The 22,593-nt window shown below is 35.7% G+C and overlaps 1 protein-coding gene across 2 annotated transcripts in view; it reads right to left on the reverse strand.

The window, feature by feature from the left end:
* The window catches only part of LOC136043811 (FAD synthase-like), a 58,765-nt gene extending 44,107 nt beyond the window's left edge, over positions 1 to 14,658 (reverse strand). The window contains exon 1 of one of the 2 annotated variants that reach the window (XM_065728731.1): positions 14,549 to 14,658. The gene's annotated coding sequence lies outside the window, so the exon portion shown is untranslated. Of the gene's footprint in view, positions 1 to 2,889; positions 2,934 to 14,548 lie in introns of those variants that run through there. The other variant, XM_065728732.1, reaches the window with a different exon arrangement.
* Between the last annotated feature and the right edge of the window lie 7,935 nt (positions 14,659 to 22,593).

A 22,593-nucleotide genomic window follows, 5' to 3' on the forward strand; every position in this document is an offset into this window, starting at 1 on the left:
CAGGCAAAAAAAGTTTCCAATCCCTGCCAAGCTTTCAATCACCAGAATTCAATCCCCAAAGCCCCTCCCCCTCCCTGAATACCCCTACTTCAGTATCTCCTTTTTGTTTCCCTCCCCCTCCCATACGCACTTTTCCCCCACATTTTCCCACCATGCCGTGGCATAAACGTTTTCGAAATTTTCAGAAAGCAAGCAGAATGATCCATGCGTATTAGCTCAATGCAGTTTCCAAAACTTCAAATAGTGAGACGAACGTTAATATATTTTCTGCTCCTCTGTCACCGTTTCCGTCTCATAACCGTTTTGCAGCCCTTCATGATGAATCAGATAGCCAAGTTATTGCAACAAATAAGCCTGAAGTTTTTCTCCCGCCTAAAAAGACCTTCCCAAAACCGACAAAAGTAAACAAACATAAAGTTGTTGAAAAAGAAGTCCCTCAATCACATTTTCATTTTCCTTCTCTTTCAACTTTAAATGCGGAAAGTCTCAACGTTGATAAAATGGGTGAACTTGAGGGTTATGTTCAAGTAACCGGAGCTGATATTATTACAGTTACAGAAGTACATAAACAAAGTAGTAAACATCTTACAATACAAGATTACAAACAATTTATTAAACTAAGACATCAGAATTATCTGTTAGGTAAGAAAGGAGGCGGCGTAGCGTGTTTCGTACATGAGCAGTTGGCACCGCGGCTACTACAGTTTCCCAATATTGATGATGATGATGAAATGATTTGAATAATGATTCGGCCAAAAAAGCATCCAAGATCTGAAACTGGTATTGTTATTGGAGTGTTTTATTGCTCACCCAGTATGGCACCTTTCCAAAAAAAGGTCTTTGCTGAAAAGTTAGATTTGTGTGTTGATTTTATTACTTCTAAGTACCCGAATGTTGGGATTTGCGTCACTGGTGATAAGAACGATCTAAGAATCGAAATCTTCCACAGAAGTCAAGGACTCAAGCAGATAGTAAAGTTTCCGACTACTAAAGGTAATACTAAACTCGACGTAATTTGCACAAATTTGTCAGAATATTATAATGAACCTCAAGACCTACCTCCCCTTGGTGGTAGCTACCACTACATGATAAACTGGGCCCCACTACCTTCATATAAAGTAAAATATGTAGTTGAGAAAGTTTCCTACTGACCTCTTTCGGACAAGGGTCTCTTGGAATTTGGAAATTGGATTACATCCAAGTCCTGGGATGAGGTAGCAATTTTAAAGTCCTCCAATGAAAAAGCTAAATTTCTGCAAGATAAATTTAGAAACAAATATGAAGAATGCTTTCCAGAGAAAACTTCCAAGCAGTGCAACACAGATCGTCCTTACATAACCCAAGAAATTAAAGATTTAATTAGGTATAAAATTCAACTAAGAAAAGAAAGGAAAATAGGAAATGCTAATATACTCCATAACAAAATACGTAAAATCACAAGAAAAACTGCAGCTGAGTATTACCACAAAAAAATGGTAACCTTTTTGAATCAAAGCGTAGCATGCGGTATAAGGAAATAAAACGAATTTGTGGAAAATCCCCTAGTGGTGTTGATTTTTGTTCAGATTCTAATGACGAAAAAGTTGCTAACCAGTTAAATGGTCATTTGGCCAGAATAATCCAATCTTTACCGCTTCTTGATGTAAATAAAACGATCCAAGAATATCAGAAAATACCACATGATGACATACTTTTACCTACTATTTCTGAGGGTATAAAGAAACTTAAACGAACCAGTATAACTCCCATAGATATTCCGATTTAACTTATAAAAGCATTTCCTGGCAAATTGACTAATGCCACTAACGCAAATTTTTAATTGCATTTCAACTTCTTCAGTTTACCCACAGATATGGAAAACAGGGTACGTTACTCCAATCCCTAAAAAAGATACTGAACTTAATTTCGACGGCGTGAGACCTATCACTTTGACCCCCTTGTTCAGCAAAATGTACGAAAGCTTTGTAGCAAATTGGCTAAAAGCTGAAGTTGAACCCCTCCTTGATCCTCATCAATATGGTAACAGAAAGAATACATCAACATCCCGTTATCTAGTCAGTCTTTTACATTTTATTTTTAAGCATGTTGATGAGCCTGGTAAATGGCTAAACTTAATAACAATTGATTTTAAAAAGGGTTTTGATCTGATTGATCATAACATTTTAATTTCTAAGCTTTTAATTGATTTTAGAGTGAACCCTGTTCTTGTGAGAATCATTCAGAGTTTTTTAATAAATAGGTTCCAAATTTCAAAATATAAGAAGTCTTTCTCTGAACCTGAGCCAGTTTTTTGTGGTGTACCTCAAGGTACCATTCTGGGTCCTATTCTGTTTCTCGTTATGATTAATAATATTGCTAATGATTGTGAAGTCCGTTGGAAATATGTTGATGACCTTACCCTTGGAGAAATTTGTGAAGCAAATGAATGTAGCAAAGCCCAAATTGCATCTATCCTAATCAGAAGGTGTTTCACTGGACTATAAACACACTCACGACCCTCAATTTTATATTTTGTGAAAAATGTTTAAACAGTCACCATTTCAACAACAAAGCCAAACAGATCCAATATTGGACCTTATTTCACTCCAAAGTCCAAATTAAGGTAACAAAGGTAATATGACTCACAAACATCTTTTTTTTACATGAATTGAGAAATTCCAATGTATGTAGATTTAAATTCTTCCACCCATAGCACAAAACTGTATGCAATCCAAAAAAAGCACTACTGTCTTATGTAAATTGTAGTGTCTGGGAACTCATGGCATTACCAAGCTCAGGCCCTGTAATTTATACTTCTTCTGGAAATCAATAATTAAATCCAGAATTTGTAGAAAATTGCGTTAAAAGAGGCCCTGTCCTATTTTTCAAGAATAAACTTAGAGTTTTCACCTCTTCTGCATCATTCCCATCAATGGTGTTTCTCTTTCTTCTTACCAACTGAAATACAAAACCAAAATTTCATACAAATCAGTAATTCTTCTGTGTACTGCAGTATTTTTCTGGGCAAGGATTTTTCCAGAGTGAGCCCTTTAAGCCACAAATAGGGCAGACAATGTAAGGAAAAAGGTAATTGTGCTTAATAATTTTAGTTAATAACTAAAATAATGAAAACAGAACTGGCAATCTTTTCAAACTGTAAAAAGTTTGGGACCCAAATAAGGCTGGATTTAAAGCTTTTTTGCAACTAGACCCAAGCGTTAATGTTAGACTTTTAGGGAAATACTAAAAAATTTGGAAATCCAGCCTTATTTGAAAAGTTGGGAAACACAACATAACTGATGAGCTAAAAGTAATGAAAGAGAGAAGTGATACTGAACTCCCAGCTGCCATTCTTGAGAGAAATCCAATAGTTTATAATTGGTCAAAGAATTATGGTGTTGTTCTAAAATAACTTTAATTGTTAATAGGTAGCATGGCAGAACAGTATACCTTGCACTTAGATAATAAATTGCGTCTGTCTAATTTTTGTCACAAAAAACGCTAATGTATCACTCAGTGATAATTTATTTCATTCCCTGGCATTGTGTGCCCTAGGCCCAGGCCTATTTCTAAATCCGACCTGGACCCAAATTTACTAACTAGTGAACTATTTGACAGTAACACACTAGATTAGGGCTCTTCAGATAGAAACATCTGAACAAAGTAAGACTAGATTCCATACTTTATGCTCTTTTTGAACATGATATTTGTATTTTTGACAATGCATCTAACTCAACCTCATGGTTCTATATATAGCTCTAATAATCTACAAAAAAAACAACAATAGAAAACACTAAAACATTTAAATTCCTATATATAGTGTACAGCATGTTTCTATTACTGTGACCAGATTTGCTTGTCTCATTCAATTGTTATCTACATTCTAACCAAATTTCAAATAATCTTTTATATAGAATTTTATGTCAATCACTAAGGTAAAACTTGACTTCATTGAGTAAATACTAGATCTACCTACTATTAGCTTAAATTACACTTGCTAGCCACAGGAGAATTATCTTGTATGCACTGGCTTAATTATAGTAGTGAAAAGCATTTTGTATTTTCTTAAGTGTCCAAATAAGTGTGCCATGCTGTGTTCAGCCACTCTGTCTCCATTGATAGACCTGACCACATTCATGCTGGTTACTAGTCTTTCATTATGAAAGCTCCATAGACTGATAACTCTGTTGGAAAATAACTTCTTCTTCAGCTTGATTGTTTCTAAAAACCTTTGAGAGTTTTCTTTGGTGAAAAAAGCCTAAGAATGGAATCTTCAGCATCCAGAACCTTGTATACTGTTATCGAATTTCCTCATCTACAATCATAAATTAGGGATGGTAGTTTAAGCTTCTGGAGATAGGATGGACATGGGACACTGGGTAAAATTGAAGTTTAGCAGCTTATTACTATTTTGACATGTAGTTGAGTTAGGATCTTAATTTAGTCTGATGTGTAAATTCAGGTAATTAAGTTAGGCAAATAAAACTTTCAGTAATAAATCCAGGAACAAAAACATACTTTGGGAAGGTGTTGTCAGGCTACTGTGTTAGCCATCTTCTAATTTTAAATCTTAGAAATTTACCAACTTGACAGGTTAATACATATTAGAATTTTGACAAAGCAACATTACACTGTTATTTTCAGTTTCTTTTTCCCTGGTCTACATTTAGAAGATGCAATTCCTTAAAACGTAATGCTTTTGAAGATGCAATGGTAGCTTAAGCTTCTTAAAGAATCATCATTTGCAATAGTTGCGAATTTTCCTTTTTTTTGGGTCTTCCTACTGGCATTATATAACTGGTTGCATTCAGAAAGGTTTTTATTTTTAAGGTTTTTGAGTTGTTGTAATCTCTTGTAATGCTAAATGCTGAGAAAAGATATTATTTTGAGGCATTTCAGGATGCTTCAAATTCACCCAAGAAGACTTGGCAACTAATTAATTCTTGTCTTGGTCAAAATCTGCCTTCAAAGAGTCCTATAGAGATATATAATTTAGCTGGACAAATTGTAAAAGGTGATGTTCATGTGGCGGATTGCCTTAATGATCACTTTGCTTCAATGGGGGGGGGGGGGGGGGATTGTGACTGAAAACTGGCAGAAAGGAAATTATTATAGTATTAATAGATTTATAAAATATTTACCGAGTACATCAGATATATCAATATTTTTTACTCCTGTAACGGAAGGTGAACTGTTGAATGTATGTCTATTAATGAAGAAGGGTGATTCTCAAGGACTTGATGGATCTTCGACTAATATTGTCAAGTCTATTATGCCTAGTATTAGTAGAATTATGGTTCATTTGATTAACCTTGCATTTTCAAAAGGAATGCTCCCAAGTTTTTTTTAAAAGTGCTAAGATTATTCCATTGCATAAAGGGGGGGGGGGAGATTTTGCGAGCATATCTAATTACAGACCAATATCCATATTTTATGGTTTTTCTAAAGTAATTGAAAGGTGTTTTTACAATAGAGTGTATAAGTTCTTGGAATCGCGGCAATTTTTCAGTAAGTTTCAGTTTGCTTTTCATAAGGAACATTCTACCCAGCATGCAGTTCTTGCTATGATGTAGTATATTCATGAATGTTTAGATAAAGGGCTTCTTCCTGCGACGCTGTTCTTGGATTTAGAAAAAGCTTTCAACACAATTTGTCATAAAATATTGCTGTATAAGTTAGATAATTGTGGTATTAGAGGCCCAGCCCTGAATTTTGTGAAATCATATTTACATGGTCGGTATCAGGTAACCCAAGTTAATGATTCCTTGTCTATGCCTCGTCATCAGTCAGAAAAGGTTGGCGTTCCACAGGGGTCCATACTTGGACCCTTGCTATTCCTGGTTTATATTAATGATTTTTGCAACTCTTCTAACCGGGAGAGTCTCAACATTTTGTTTGATGGTGATACAGGTTCAACTGTTACTGGCAAGTCCTCTGATGATTTGAAGCATAAGATTTAGGGAGTTTTAACAGCATTAGTTCAGTGGTTACAGGCTAATCGATTGTCACTAAATGTAGCTAAAACAAAATTCATGGTTTACAGCCGCATTTATAAAGAGCCTATTGAATTTGATAAGGTGAGTTTTGAAGGCCAAAATATAAGCATCTAAAGAGTAAGTTCGATCTGGTACCTTGGTTTTGTTTAAAGGTCATCTTGGTCGTCTACGAATTAAAGCAGGACAAGGAGTTGGAATCATGTATAGGTTGCAGCATTTTTTCGCTAATGAAATATTAAGATTGTTATATTTTTCTTTAGTTCATTCCCATTTATCATATTGTCCTATTGTTTATCTAGCAACATTTAAAACAAATCTTAAACCATTACAAATTGTGCAAAACCGGGCTCTCAGGCTTTTACATAAGTATCTACCATCACCTTCGTCATTTCCTGGTAAGACAACGACAGAAACTCTTTATTTGTTAATGCATATGAGACTTTCAAATTGGCTTGAAGCATACAAAATAATTAAAGAAGAGCAAGGAGGCTTCCAGTCCGGATACAATGCAACGGACAGAATGTTTGTACTGCATGCCCTTTCTGAAAATTACAGAAGAGGAAAAAATAAATTTTACGTGGCTTTCTTAGACCTCCAAAAAGCTTTCGAAAGCGTGGACAGGAAATTAATGATAATGGAATTAATTAAATTTGGACTGCCAGGTTATTTTGTACAGCTGGTAGCTAATATGTATGGAAGTACAAAAGCAGTCGTTAGAGTGTTTGGAAAACGAGTTTTGAAACAAAAGGGGTGTCAAACAAGGAAGTGCCTTGTCACCTCGGCTATTCAGAATATTTGTAAGCAACATTGTAGAATTCTTGGAGAAAAGATGGGCCCCAACCATTAAGCTCGGCAACAGAACGTTTTTGGCTCCGCTGTTCGCCGACGACATGGCATTAGTAGCAAAAAGAGCTCGTGAACTACAAATTTTAATTGACCTGATGGCAGAATTCCTTGAATCAAAGAAACTACATCTAAACCTTGGGAATACAGAGATAATGATCTACAATAAAGGAGGAAGAAGGAATTTAGCTGAGAATGAGAAATTTTGGTTGAAAGGACAAGAGATTAAGGCAGTGGAAAAGGCGAAATATCTGGGATTTACCCTGACACCTAACTGCAGTTGGAAGGAACATGTGAGCAAAATTTCAAAGCAAGGGAAAGCAGCAGTCGGTGCAATATTACATAATGACCTAGTGAAAAAGTAAAAGTCATTAAAATTGTTTAAGCAAATATTTGATTCGAAAATTAAACTGGCAATCCATTAAAGAGCTGAGCTATGGGGCCTGGAAGCCGCAGATAAGCTAGAATCAGTCCAGTTTATATACTACAAAAGACTTTTCAGGCTGCACCAGACAACACATAACCAGCTTATCAAAGGAGAATTTGACATCTTCTCACTGAAATTGCACTGGCATTTATCAAGTATTTAAGTTTTGGCTGATATTAACCCAACTTCCTGAGGACCAATTAGCTAAACAAGCTTATAATGATTTGCTTCAAATTAATAGGAAAACTACTTGGACTCAACAAATCAAGGAATCTCTTGACAAACTAGGCCTCTCCTATTTGTGGATAGAAGGAAACGGACCCGGAAACACACAATGCCTTCCAGAAATTATGCAGAGACTAGCTTTTGAGGTGGCGCTTCGCGCCCCCCAAGCCCCCCCGCGCGCGGAAGTCGTTACGCGCCATATTAGTTACGCGCCATTGTAGTTGTGTCCCTGTGTCCCACCTGTGAATATAGATATATATATATATATATATATATATATATATATATATATATATATATATATATATATATATATATATATATATATATATATATATATATATATATTTTTAACTACGTAAAACTTGCAAATGTACACCATTCTTAGCTGTCCCATTGTCTGTGCATATAAATAGATTGTCAGGTTTACCGACTCTTGAACATGCAACATAAAATTGTCCATGGGAAAAACAATCTGTATTCAGATCTATACCTCATTATTCTAATGATTGCCCATGAGCTTTGTTGATGGTGATTCCTAATCAAACATTCCCTGTGTCCCTGTCATCATTTATATATCCCCCTGTGCCCCCTGTGTCCCGGTCGTCATTTGTGTCCCAGTGTCCCAGTCTGTATTTTCTCTTTGAGTGTCGCGGTCGTCATTTATATTCCCTGTGTCCCGGTCGTCATTTTTGTCCTGGTCGTCATATGTGTTCCGGTGTCCCGGTCTGTAATTTCTCTTTGACTGTCCTGGTTGTCATTTATATTCCCTGTGTCCCGGTTGTCATTTGTGTCCTGGTGCTTTGTTGATGGTGATTGCTAATCAAACATTCCTTGTGTCCCGGTTGCTTTCTCTTTGAGTGTCCCGGTCGTCATTTATATTCCCTAAGTCCTGGTTGTCATTTGTGTCCCGATGTCCCGGTTGTCATTTGTGTCCCGAGGTCCCGGTGTGTAATTTCGTCAATCAACAAACATGACGTCAGTCAACATACAAACATGACGCCATTCGACACACAGACAACTTATTTTTATACAGATAGATGTCCTGGTCGTCATTTGTGTCCCAATGTCCCGGTGTGTAATTTCGTCAATCAACAAACATGACGTCAGGCGACACACAAATATGACGTCACACACACACACACACAGACAACTTATTTTTATATATATAGATTGAAAAACCAAGAGATACAAGAGTGGGGTTGTTTAGTATGTTCATCGGAAACACCTAATGAATATAGTAAAGTAAAAGAAATTTTTGGGGAAGAATATTATTTTAAGGTAAATTTACCTTTTAAATATTTAAAATCATGGATCCAGTTGAGGGGCAGTTCCCTTCCAGTACATAGGAAACAGAAATAAAAAAACAAGAGCTAAGAGCTCATATGGCACTTGTGATGAGGCGAGAAGAGCTAAGAGCCAAGAGATCACATGGTATGAGCTCTAACAAAATTCTATGAATCAATAGATTGATTTAAAAAGGAAAATAAGAGGCTTAATGCCGGTCAAGATTTAAAATAAGAGCTCTGAGTCACAAAGTCCTTCTAAATGTCAAAATTCATTAAGATCCGATCACCCACTCGTAAGTTATAAATACCTAATTTTTTCTAATTTTTCATCTCCCTTTTGCCCCCCAGATGGTCGAATCTGGGAAAACGACTTTATCAAGTCAAATTGTGCAGCTCCCTGACACGCCTACCAATTTTCATCGCCCTAGCACGTCCAGAAGCACCAAACTCGCCAAATCACTGAACCCCTCCCCCCAACTCCCCCAAAGAGAGCAAATCCAGTACGATTCTGTCAATCACGTATCAAGGGACATTTGTTTATTCTATCCACCAAGCTTCATCCTGATTTCTCCACTCCAAGTGTTTTTCCAAGATTTCCCCCTCCAAATCCCCATAATGTCAAAAGATCTGGTCGGGATTTGAAATAAGAGCTCTGAGACATGAATTCCTTCTAAAAATCAAATTTCATTACGATCCGATCATCTATTCGTAAGATATAAATACTCCAATTTTCATGTTTTCCAAGAATTCCAGTTCCCCCCTCAAACACCCCCGAATGTCACAGGATCAGGTCGGAATTTGAAATTAGAACTTTAAAGCACAAGATCCTTCTAAATATCAAATTTCATTAAGATCTGGTCACCGTTTCGTAAGTTACAAATACCTCAATTTTTGAAATTACCACCCCCCCCCCTAATTCCACCAAAGAGAGCAGATCCGGTCCAGTTATGTCAGTCACGTATCTTAGACAGGTTTCTATTCTTCCCATCCAGTTTCATCCTGATCTCACCGCTTTAAGTATTTTCTAAGATTTCCGGTCCCCCCAACTGCCCCCCCCCCAATTACGCTTGATCCGGTTGAGATTTAAAATAAGATATTGGAGTTACGAGGTCCTTCTAAATATGAAGTGTCATGAAGATCCAATCACTCCTTCGTAAGTTAAAAATACATCACTTTTCTTATTTTTTAGAATTACCCCCCCCCCCCCCCGCAATTGAGCGGATCCGTTCCAATTATGTAAATCACGTATGCAAGACTTCTGCTTATTTTTCCAAGCAAGTTTCATCCCAATCCCGCCAATCTAAGCGTTTCCCATCATTTTAGGTTTCCCCCACCCCCAAACTTCCCCCAATGTCACCTGATCCAGTCAGGATTTAAAATAATAGCTTTGAGACACGATATACTTCTAAAAATCAAATTTCATGGAGATCCAATCACCCATTCGTAAGTTAAAAATACCTCATTTTTTCTAATTTTTCAGAATTAACCCCCCCCCCCCAAACTACCCCAAAGAGAGCGGATCCGTTCTGGTTATGTCAATCATGTATCTAGGAATCGTATTTTTTTCCACCAAGTTTCATCCCAATCCCTTCACTCTAAGTGTTTTCCAATTTTTAGGTTTCTCCCTCCCAACTCCCCCCCCCCCAATGTCACCAGATCCGTTCGGGTTAAAAATAAGAGCTCTGAGCCACGATATTCTTCTAAATATCAAATTTTATTGAGATCCAATCACTCGTTCGTAAGTTAAAATACCTCATTTTTTTAATTTGTCAGAAATACCCCCCCCCCCCCACAAACTACCCAAAAGAGAGCGGATCCGTTCCGTCTATGTCAATCATCTATCTAGGACTTGTGTTTATTTTTCCCACCATGTTTCATCCCAATCCCTCCACTCTAAGTGTTTTCCAAGTTTTAGGTTTCCCCCTCCCAACTCCCCGCCCCCATCACCAGATCCGGTCGGGATTTAAAATAAGAGCTCTAAGACACGATATCCTTCTAAACATCATATTTCATTGAGATCCGATCACCCATTCGTAAGTTGAAAATACCTCATTTTTCTAATTTTTAAGAATTACTCCCCCTCCCCAACTACCCCAAAGAGAGCAAATCAGATCCAATTATGTCAATCATGTATCTGGGACTTGCGCTTATTTTTCCCATCAAGTTGCATCCCAATCCCTCCACTCTAAGTGTTTTCCAAGATTTTAGGTTTCCCCCCCTCCAACTCCCCCCAATGTCATCAGACCGAGTCGGGATTTAAAATAAGAGCTCTGAGACGTAATATCATTCCAAACATCAAATTTCATTAAGATCCAATCACCCACTCATAAGTTAAAAATACTTCATTTTTTCTATTTTTTCCGAATTAACCAGCCCCCACTCCCCTCCCCAGATGGTCAAATCGGGAAAACGACTATTTCTAATTTAATCTGGTCCGGTCCATGATAAGCTTGCCAAATTTCATTGTCCTAGCTTACCTGGAAATGCCTAAAGTAGCAAAACTGGGACTTTAGGTTTCCCCCCTCTAACTCCCCCCAATGTCATCAGATCCAGTCGGGATTTAAAATATGAGCTCTGAGACACAAAATCATTCCAAACATCAAATTTCATTCAGATCCAATCACCCGCTGATAAGTTAAAAATACTTCATTTTTTCTATTTCTGAAAATTAACCGGGCCCTCACTCCCCCCCCCCCAGATGGTCAAATCGAGAAAACGACTATTTCTAATTTAATCTGGTCTGGTCCCTGATACGCTTGCCAAATTTCATCGTCCTAGCTTACCTGGAAGTGCCTAAAGTAGCAAAACCAGGACCAACAGACTGACAGACAGACCAACAGAATTGACAACTTCTATATGTCACTTGGTTAATACCAAGTGCCATAAAAATATGGGAACAAATGGTAAGTGGAAAAGAGGATAATAATTTAGCCCATTTCCTCATGGAGTGCCAGGAGCTTGAGAGTCTTAGGGATGAAATTTGGGGGGACCATTGGTTGGTGCTACTTTCTGATATCCTGAGGTCTTTGAAGCCTGGAACTATATGCAAAATGGCACAATATGTGGAAAAGGCGGGAGAGGCTCAGTCGAGCCCAAGTGAATGAAAATAAGTATTGTTTTATATTGAGTGTGTGTTCTATGCAGTGCTGTATTATTAAATCATGTTGTGTATGGCTGAAGGCTCAAATAAACTTTCTTCTTCTTTCTTCTTATTCTTCCTATTTCTTGTTTATGTAATTTTTCTTCAGTGCTTTTTAAAATTAAGTATGACTGTCAAATTCTCCCAGTTTATTTTCAGTCCAGAAAGGGCAAACTTCGTCATTATGAGATTTGGCATAAAGACCAGCATATTTCTTCTCAATTTATAACAGAGCTATCAAGATTTTCACCAAGGAACATGGTAACAAGTGCATGGAGAAAATTGCATACTGTTTATGATCATAATAAATCATTTAATATAATAAGACATGAACTTTTAAATTTTTTCCTAGAAACTTTTCACCATTAATCTTTCTTTCTCTATGGATTTTTTTTTAATTCATTGTTGCTGATTGCTCATGATGTCATTCTGTATGCACTTTGTTTGATTGTTTTGTTATTGTGATTTTTATTTTGTCTTTCTGCTTTGTGTGGTGGGCTGTGGACTTGGGTACTGGATCTTCAACTGATATTGTTTACATTATAAATATTAATGGGGTCACCACAATCACGAGCTCTGTCTCTCCACGGTGGCCCAGTGTATTTTATTTGTTATGGGCATTATATTAATAAATTGAATTGAATTGTTAAAATATAAACAAATGTGTTTGCATTTCCCAGTTTTTTGCTCTTTGTGCAATTTAATGTCTTTTCATACAGTCTTTTTTAGTACAATATGTACTATGCTTCAAACTTTTTTTTAAAGGTTTTTGAATTATTGGAATCCTTGTTAAAATAGAGAATCATCATTTGTAATAACTGCAATATTTTGGGGCCTTCCTACTGACATATTATAAGTGGTTGTGTTCAAACCTGTAAGCTTAATCATGTAGAAACATGATTTTATAAAAAAAAAACTAATTTTAAAATTTTCTGGGATTTTTTTTTTAGTTTGAATTAAAACGTCAATTATTAACTTCATGTGTTAATAAATATTGGAATCTTGACAAAGCAACATTATACTGTAATTTTCAGTTTCTTTTTCCCTTGTTTACATTTTGAAGATGCAATTCCAGATTTTTTTTTTCTAAACTTAGGAGATATACTTGCAGACCTTTGAAACCTCACAAATTAGGATTCAGCAAAGTTGTGATGCTGAAAATATGGTAAATTTTTTGTTGTTCATATTATTGACTAATTAATAAAATGAACATACAATTTGATGCCTTATTTTAAGCTATTTACAAATATAGTATTTGCTTCTATTGCAAATTCAACTTTAAGCCCTCTTTGAGCTCTTGAAAATGACCAAATATTTCTAATTTTTGGGTACAAAAAAACTTAATAGCATAACCTAACCATTCTACACCTTCTTCTGTCAGCTTTTATATTTTGATATTTTTTTTAGAAAATGTAGTCAATAATATGAACAACAAACAAATTTGCTGAAAATACTTTTCTTGAATTTCATTTGATAAAGTTCTAGATCATTTACTTTGGGGTATCTTCAAAAACAGAGGAATAATTTTCTATAGGGCAGTTGGGCAGGGGGCTGTACCAGTTTGACTACCCTCCCCTTGGCTTAAATTTAGTTTCTTCAAAAATCTTGTCATAAACTAAGAAAAGCCTGCATATTGCAGGCAAATGGGTCAGTATTCTTCTGTGTTTCTTTGTATTTATGATACTATATGGCTCTATTGATTAAAGTGTGTCCAAGGAAGGTCATTTGAAGTACTTACCTTCAGTCCTTCTCCTTCTAGAGGAAAATGACCTTTGATGTCCTTAGAAATCTTTGTGTTATGAAAATGAAACCTTACAAAAAAGAGCATATACTTAAATGAAGCAGCCTACAAGAACAGTTTTTTCAGCTTCATAACTATTCTTAATATCAATTTATGAGGTTTCAAAGATCTGCAGATATATTTCTTATATTTAAAAAAAAGATACATTGATAGAATATGGAATTCATGAAATTCCCTTGTCTTATAAAATAATAAGACATATAAATAAGACATAAAATAATAAGACATACATTAAATAAATATAATTGTCTTATAAAACTGTATAAAAACTCTTCTAAATCAAAATCATTGTCATCAGGTACTAATTCTCTAAGAAATAAATGAGCGTCATATTTTGAGAGATTAGGCAATACAATAGGGATATATTAAAAATTCTAGAGTTTTTATTACATTCTCCATGGGCCAATCCACATATATTACCAGTCTTATGGTTGTCATCTCAATGAAAAGTATTAAAAACCTTTTTTCACACATATGACTTCTAAACTAAAATTTTACTGGAAAAGCCTTTAAAACATCTTGTTGCCCTTCTCTGGGCTGATTTGTCAGTCTTGGTTTAGTATGCAATAGGGCTACACATACAGAGCCAATACTACACATACCTTAGCCAAACTACTTCTTTAATCTAGAAAATTAACCAAATGAGAAATAATCCAAAAGATACTGTTTGTTGAGGGACAAATTAGACTTAGTTCCACTTAACCTGTCCTATTCTATTCACAAAATCCTCTCTCTCAAAGTACATAGGCTACAGACATCATTAGGAAATTAGATGAATTAAGGCAATCTTAAATTCTAATAATCTTACACTGAAAGAAACAAAACTGAGATTCCAAAATATAACATTACCTAGATGATTTTTTTTTTAATTTGACAGTGATAATGGAAGTTGATTCTTTGTTCTGCATGTAATGCTTAATAATTTCAAATTATTTGCCAATATTATGTTTCTTAGACATCTATTTTACTGAGCTGCTTAGATGGCCAAAGAAATGATATGCAGTCATACCCCTGGTTCCCACTACTTCGTCAATCCCAACACGATATTTTTCTGGTGGAACAGACCTACGACAGAATTGGATGGAGGTTCACAAAGAAACTCAGACTTTTGCGTCGCTGCGACAAGCTCTAGAACAGCCAAGATTAGCTTGCCAATCAGCTCCATGACTTTGGTTATGATTTATTTTAATTTAAATCACAACAACACATGCGATTTATCGTATGAGTTGAAATTATTCAACGCATCTGACATTGCAGCAAAACGGATGGTTTTGCGTCGCTTGTCGCACGATTTGTATCATTTGTTGCATGTCACAGGATTTTACATGAGATTACAACAGTGGGAACCAGGGGATAGCTAGACGAAATATATGCAATACAGACGTCCAAGTGAGATAACTTTATGGTACCTACCAATTTGGTGGTTGCAGTCTTCTATCCTCAGTTCCCCTGGCCTATTGCCCGCACTAATGTCATCAAACATAGCCTAAGGGCCCTCAAATTCCCAACCCTTTTTTTTAAATTATAAGAAAGGAAAAATAGGCTGGAAATTTCGTGATGCAATCTTACTAAACCTTAATCTAACTCCAATACTGATAAAAAAAAATCAACAGGATTAGGCCAGTAATATCAAGACAAATTGCATGTGATTGGACTGATGCCCCGGATTGATCAACTTGAATAGAAGGATGCGTAATTAAACTCAAGCAGACTCCCTCCAAGCAATTGAAGATTATGGCGCTAACAGGCTTCGAAATTTTAAAAGATGTTCTATACTGTTAAGCCTTGAAGCCTGCAAGTTCTAGTTTAAATTTCACTACACGTATGCCTGTGGACTTTCAACTTTTATTGTGAATTATATAGTTTTGATATTTAACTTACCATATACAATTCATTCGGTTAAAGTGACGCTCAGTACTTTAATAAACACTTTATTTACATAGCAAAAGAACGATATAACTGGTTATTAAGGTATCAGATAAAGTCATGTTATGTAGCTACCCAAAACTAAAGTCAGAATGTTTTTGATGGGCAAACTCAAACTAAACCTCCGTTAGAATTCTGTTAAAACTTGATTTTGGTTGCTTTTTTGCATTACAAAAAGCATTGCCGATGCAACACTTCGCTTTAGTTTCTTTTGCTGAAAAACTATGATTCCGTAACTCTCTGCCCATTAAAACTGTAAAATTTGTGGCTCAAGAATTCTCTTTTCAAGTATCCAAAATAAAAAAAACAAAAAAACCAAAACAACAAACGATGATTCGTTTTTCAAATGCGTTTTCAAAATATAGTGCTTTGAAACCAACTTTACTCTCAAGTTCCTGAAAACCAGTCAAAGCTGTTATTTCTTAAATGTACCATGTATAAAAGCTTAATATTTTGTTGCTTTGCCAGAAAACATAAAACTATGTCTATATTTTCATTTTTAAAATTACACTAACTACAAGCTATTGCTATGTCACTTTGCCTCATAATGCAATAACTTTTAATGTTTCGCAAATTTTCGACCATGGAAATGTTTTATTTTGTGTATCTCGTCGTTTTTTTAACCCTTAAACACTCGAACAATAATGATCCAATTACATCATCATTACTACTATCATTAAATTTAAGCCCTTCCTAAAAGTGCATTCGGGCCAGGATTTATGCATAGGTCCAGACCTAGGGGTGCACAATGCCAAGGGGCACAAAAAAACAGTAAGCGATTTTTCTTATTAAAAAAACTGGACAGATGGGATTCATCATCAAAGTACCTGGTATACTTTGCTGCTGTGCTGCCTATTCACTTAGAAGTGTTCTTTTAAAAAAACACAGGAAGTCTATAGCCACTTTTAAGCTGTCAGATGTCTCCCTGTGCTCCTGTATGCGCTAATACCGAAGCTTAGTTTTTTTTTCGTGCATGCACACGAAATATCTCCTCCACCGCTTTGCAGTAATTTTAATTTTTTCATTTGATAATTGTTTCTCATGTTCTGTATACTAACCAAAATACTGAAAAAAGGGGAACGCTTTTTATAAGACAGGGAGGAATGAAACCCCATAAGAAAAGAAAACAACAATACAGTGAAAAATGTATATTCTATAAATGTTATAGCTTTTTTAAGATTCGTAGTGATTTTTGGGATGTATGAAAAAGCTTTATGAGTCGACTGCTCTTTAGGGGCCTCCCCGAGCCACTCACTGTGTCTTCAGGTTGCGATAGGATAACGTCCTATAGATATGTAGGGTACCTCTGCAGGAGGCACAGACCAAGAGGAGACCTTGTCCCTGGGGGTCTATAATAGAAACTGGAGCACCATCACCCGGGGCTATAAATAAAAGAGGAAGAAGGTCCCTCCAATATATACTCAACAGGACCCACCAGCGTGTCCACGCGTTCCATAAATCAAAACCTTCCCCCCGTAATGGGTTAAATTGCATGGTGACATAGAGTACCATCGTGGGAGGATATTTTATAGTAGGACAACTGCGGCAGGGCGTATTATTTTTCTTTTTTTGTTTTTTACCTTTTTTTCTTTAGTTTTTCTTTCTTCTTTTTTGTCATCTTTTTCTTCTGTATTTTTATCTTTTTTTTAATTTTTTATTTTTTTTTACCTTTTCTTCTTTTAGTTTTCTTATTTTCTTTTTTAGTTTTTTTTTCTTTTTTAGTTTTTTTCTTTTTTTCAGTTTTCTCTCTTTTTTTCTTTTTCATTTTTTCATAGTTTTTCACCTTTTCTTAGTTTTCTTTCTTCTTTTTTTAAGTTTCTTTTTCTTCTTTATTTTGAAATTTTTTTCCCTTTTTTTATAGAAGATAATGTAATGGACAGACGGACAAACGGACACTACATGCCTCGGCTAGCAGGGTACTGGAGCATCATAGAGAGCTGTTTAATGAATCTTTTGAAAGGAAATTTGCCATACAAGGGTAAGACCTTCGCTAAAACTCTTCTATATACAGAATAGAAATACAGAATTAGGAAACATACCAACCCTTGGCTTGAATAATGAGGGAAATCTACTGTCTTGACAAACAAGAAAATTTACTTAAACTACGAAATTTTGCATAAAAGGCATATTTTTTCCCGTTCTTTCTCCTCAATTAAATAAAAAAAACTAATTTTTTTAGCTGAAAGTAAGGAGCGACATTAAAACTTAAAACGAACAGAAATTACTCCGTATATGAAATGGGTTGTCCCCTCCGCAATCCCTCGCTCTTTACGCTAAAGCTTTTAATTGTTTTAAAAAGTAGAATTGTGGCAAAGAGTCAAACTTCAGCGTAAAGAGCGAGGGATTGCGGAGGGGACAACCCATTTCATATACGCAGTAATTTCTGTTCGTTTTAAGTTTTAATGTCGCTCCTTACTTTCAGCTAAAAAAATTAGTTTTTTTTAATTAATTTCTGAACGTTTTTGAATTAATGCATGTTTGGTTTTGGCTCTCCGCACATAAATTATTAAAATGAAACTTGTATATTAATTCTTTTTTTGGCTAAATGGCTTTCTCTTAGTTTTGATCAGACGATTTTGAGAAACAAGGGGTGGAGAAGGAGGCCTAGTTGCCCTCCAATTTTTCGGTCACTTAAAATGGCAACTAGAACTTTTAATTTTTAATGAACGTTTTTATTAGTAAGAAATACACGTAGCTTAAGAATTAACTTACATAACAAACTTTCATAACCTTATATTTTTATTATGTATACGAGGGGGTTTTTACCCTCGTTAATACCTCGCTCTTTACACTAAATCGTAAGTTTTGTCCCAATTCTTTAAGGATGACCCCTGAATCAGAAAGGCCGTAGAATAAATAGTTGAAATTACTAAAAATACTTTAGCATAAAGAGCAAGGTATTTATCTCCTCCTAAATACCTCGCTCTTTATACTAAAGTATTTTTAGAACCCCTCATATGCGTAATTATCTCTGTTCGTTTTAGGTTTCAATGCTACTTCTTCCTTTCATTTGAAAAAACGTTTTCATGTTTATTTTTCATTGTTTTCTTATAGTAGTGCTAGAGAACCCTGCGCCCTTTTCATTGAATTTTTCTTCCCTCATGACAGATTCCTCCAAGGAAAGATCCTCCAACATAGCCCCCTCTCCTCAGCCCCACCCCCAAACAAAATAAAATCCCCCTGAAAACGTCTGTACACTTCCCAATAACCATTACTATATGTAAACACTGGTCAAAGTTTGTAACTTGCAGCCCCTCCCCCAGGGATTGTGGGGGAGTAAGTCATCCCCAAAGACATAGTTATTATGGTTTTCGACTATGCTGAACAAAATGGCTATCTCAAAATTTTGATCCGTTGACTTTGGGAAAAAAATGAGCGTGGGAGGGGGCCTAGATGCCCTCCAATTTTTTTGGTCACTTGAAAAGGGCACTAGAACTTTTCATTTCCGTTAGAATGAGCCCTCTTGCGACATTCTAGGACCACTTGGTCGATACGATGACCCCTGGGGAAAAGAGAAAAAAAAAAACAACAAAAAAAAACAAACAAATAAACACGCACCCGTGATTTGTCTTCTGGCAAAAAATACAAAATTCTACATTTTTGTAGATAGGAGCTTGAAACTTCTATAGTAGGGTTCTCTGATACGCTGAATCTGATGGTGTCATTTTCGTTAAGATCCTACGACTTTTAGGGGGTGTTTCTCCCTATTTTCTTAAATAAGGCAAATTTTCTCAGGCTCGTAACTTTTGATGGGTAAGATTAAACTTGATTAAACTTATATATTTAAAATCAGCATTAAAATGCGATTCTTTTGATGTAGCTATTGATATCAAAATTCAATTTTTTAGAGTTTTGGTTACTATTGAGCCGGGTCGCTCCTTACTACAGTTCGTTACCACGAACTGTTTGACTAGCAAGGTGCAGAAACATCAGAGACAGCTGTTTAATGGCGAAAATTTGAAAAGAAATTTAACCTGCAAGGGTATAAACTTCGCTAAAGCTCTTCTATCTACATAATCAAATTCATGATCATAATATATAAAACTGAAGAACAAAGGTGCTCAGGCAAGGCTAACTCAGGCACTTCTCAATTATTAGCCTAAGAGTGAAAATTTGGTCGACACATCCCCTGTCCTTTCTAAAACTATGCTGTCCTTCTCTTATCACTTTGTCTACAACATCTCTCAGTCTAAAAAGTATTATATTACAAAGTAATTTGCTACCTAAGGAGACCAGGCTAATGCTTCAATAATTACCACACTTACTCTTATCACTTTTCTTATATAGTGGTTCAAATAGGTTTTCCTAAAATCGCTTGGTACTTCCCTTTTAAAAAATCCTATTCATAGTCTTCAGTAGCCTATTTATAACCTCGGAGCCACCATATTTAAGTACTAATTTACCAGAGCATTAGCACCTGGGGCCTTATTATTTTTTCTTTTCTTTTTAGTACTGTCGCTTATTTTTCCTCACATAGAAATTTTCTTTCCCGTCCAAGGTATCAAAAACTTTTTCATTTTCTTCTATATCTTTTCCCGCAACTTTGTCTTGATTTTGTACAGTCTCAATATGCTCTACCCATCTGTCTTTAAATCTTTCCTTATCACTTCTTTTGGCTTCATTCCTGTCTTTAACTAGGACAAGTCCGGATTGACACCTCCCTCTCACTTCATTAACATGCCAGTACCATATTTTGATATTATATCGTCTAGCTGCATCTTCTCAATCCTCAGCACTTTTGTCCAGGGCCTCCACTTCACACCCTCTTGGTTCATACTTTCATGCTTCCTCCACTTTCTTTACATTCCTCTTGTTTTCATGATCTATCACTCAGGAAATTCTTGCACAAGCCAATTCCCCTTTCCATTAAACATAAAGCTTTTTCACTAATGTTCTTAGCTGCGTTCCTAAGTATCTTCCATAGGGCACCATCAGCAGCTTCACAAAATGTTTTCTTAAAACAGTTCCCATCCACGTTCTACATTGTCAAATTTTAAACTCTCCAGTTTAGTAGTCGACTGTTTCTTGAAAGTTTCTCTCAAATTATCATCCTATAATAAACTTCAGAACTTCCAGGGAAGTAGTAACCATTCTGAAATTTTAGCTTTAAACTAACCATAGACACTATTAGATGGTGATATTTACCTTTAACATCGACAACAGCACTCTTATTCACCCTAGTATTCTTTATTGATCCTGCAGTCTTCGGCAACCATACATTCTGTGCCTTTTGATTTGGTTTTAAGGTAACGTGTAGTTTTAAAGCATAATGGGTCAATAGCATAATTGTGAGGGATTGATCAATATCCCTACAATTATCTATACCCAATATCCCAACAAGTACAATCCCTATAATTGACCCAATATCCTTAGTAACCCTAGAGACATATTCCTTCTCCCAGTACACTTCAAGAGACTGACACTTACAATTTTGTAAACAAAATAGAGACAAGTAATGTAAAACACAACTTATAACTTCGTTTAATTATCAGACAAATGAATGCACAAATATATTTGAAACACATAGGTAGGACAGAAGCTCAATATTTGAAGGTAGAAACAGTCCAGGATTTTCAAGATTAAATTCTATAATTTGACTGGAATGCAATTGAATAGATTAAGTTGGTAATGAGATAAAAAAGAGATTAATTTCTCCTAGGTCCATGGTAAAAGTTATTCTTTAGGTTCATAGTAATGTATTTTCATAAGAAAGTCACATTATTTCTTCAAAAATAGAAGACTCATAACTCCGCCTTTCAAATACCTCATTGAATCCCCTGTGTTTCTGTGTGAAATTTTACGCTAGTCAAAATGAAAAAAAAATATATTCCTCCTGGTTGGTTCTTGGGTGATCTTTAAAGCCACTAAAAAGAACCAAAAGTTTTGGAGTCATTAGAAATTCTAAACTGGGTTCTGTACCGATGAATCAAAACATATTCCTTTTATTCCAATTACTTAGTTTTGAAAATGTGGCGGTTCATGCAAAGGGAATACCGTTAAGAGTTTTTGAAAGTTACTTTTATAAAGCGAAGCACAACCATTTGACCTAGTGGCGTCAATTTGGAGGAGAGATAATTGTCATCGCTTCTCCAATACTTTTTCTGGTCCCTCGGATTTTAAAAACAACTTTTATTTAGTATTCTCAATGAAAAATGTCTTTTATTGGGTGTTGTCATTGAATAATAACAAAATTTTCCCCCTAGGTGTTGATAAAATATACTACATCGCTTCCCCCAAACATTTCCATGAATTGTCGCCACTGACGGGACCTTTATTTGTTTTATTTTTAGTGCGAATCACGATCACGGCTGCCGTAAGCTTTATTCAGGCAAAGAACAGATATCGAAAATGGCCTATTATCCGCCTGCTATTAATGGATCAATGAAATTTTTCCTGGCAAAAGTTTCTATCGAGGTAATATACGGGCAGTTGCTCTCTGATAAAAGGATTGGGACGTTTGTCACCAAAAAGTTTTGTACGAAGACCGTACCTTCGAAAATATACCTTCGAATTCCAACCGTTCCTTCATTGTCCCCAAGTGTGTCTCTAGTTCCACCCAGCGATCCCCCATTTATAAATTTTTGCTTCAATAAAATATAATGCCCTCCAGTGTCGAGCTATCCACAAGTTTTCGCACGCTGTATAACAATGTACTAAAATTGTGATATGATAACTCTCTAAATTCTTATTCAATTTGCTTAAGTTACCCATGTTTTCTCTTTTTTTTTCTCTTCTTCATTTTCAACTTTTTGTGGTTATGGTCCTCAACAAGTTCGCTTCCAGGATCTTTATTATTTTTGGTGTTATATTTCACTTTTATTTGAATAAATTGAATTGAAATTGAACTGAATTGAATTAATCCTTTGTACGATGAGGATCCTTTTGTTTTTTCTAGAGTGGTTTACCCGGATCTCGCTTTCCTGCAACTGGCTGTTTATGAAGTGTCAGGGTGCTTAGGGACCCTGCTC

The sequence above is a fragment of the Artemia franciscana genome, chromosome 2 (genome assembly GCF_032884065.1).
Source record: "Artemia franciscana chromosome 2, ASM3288406v1, whole genome shotgun sequence".
Taxonomy (NCBI): domain Eukaryota; kingdom Metazoa; phylum Arthropoda; class Branchiopoda; order Anostraca; family Artemiidae; genus Artemia; species Artemia franciscana.